The sequence below is a fragment of the Monopterus albus genome, unplaced genomic scaffold, assembly GCF_001952655.1.
Source record: "Monopterus albus unplaced genomic scaffold, M_albus_1.0 scaffold69.1, whole genome shotgun sequence".
Taxonomy (NCBI): domain Eukaryota; kingdom Metazoa; phylum Chordata; class Actinopteri; order Synbranchiformes; family Synbranchidae; genus Monopterus; species Monopterus albus.
In genome coordinates this window covers 666,386-667,023 of record NW_018127949.1, presented here as the reverse complement: position 1 = coordinate 667,023, position 638 = coordinate 666,386, and the positions used below count along the sequence as shown (strand labels likewise).

The window sequence follows — 638 nt, the reverse complement described above, 5'->3', positions numbered from 1 at the left end:
TTTAAATTTATTTGTCGCTTGAATGGTTCAAAAATCATATCATTTTATTGTTGACTAATGTTGCACACAGTGACATGCGTTTTACTTCAGTTCTCTGGAAACACTGGTATATACTTGTCTTTTAAAGGGGCAGTAGTTTTATGGGTGTTCTTGTGCTCTCGTTTTTATGTATTTTCTGTTTTTATTGTTTCGTTTTTAAACTGTTCTTTTATTGCTTTTATTTGTTTTGAACCTGGACCTTGAGTCTGTAATAAAGTGTCATCATCATACTCACCAGAGATGTTATTTATTTATAGACATAATCCATCCTCATAGAGATGATATCTGCGTTTCAGTTCCATCGGAAGCCCTTTTATAGTTTTGCTCTGACCAACCAATCAGAGGACGGAAAAATGCTGACATCATTGTAGGCTAGGTAGCTGGCCCCGTGAGGCGAATTAGAAATGTGATTGGTTAAAGAAACAGTCCCATTGCTAATGGGCCAGCACTTCTGATTCTGAAGGCCCTGGGAAGATTAGATTGACATGGCAACACATAGAGGCTGAAATGCAGTGTAGGTCAGTGCTTCTAATAGTGTTTAGGCCAGCAGAGGAGGCCTTGCTGGCCCTGACGGCCCGCCACTGGAAGGATCAACCCCA

The 638-nt window shown here is 40.3% G+C and overlaps 1 protein-coding gene across 4 annotated transcripts in view; it reads left to right on the top strand.

The window, feature by feature from the left end:
- The window catches only part of LOC109962877 (sialoadhesin-like), an 11,459-nt gene that overhangs the window by 1,425 nt on the left and 9,396 nt on the right, over positions 1-638 (top strand). The gene's annotated exons all lie outside the window — the stretch shown is intronic.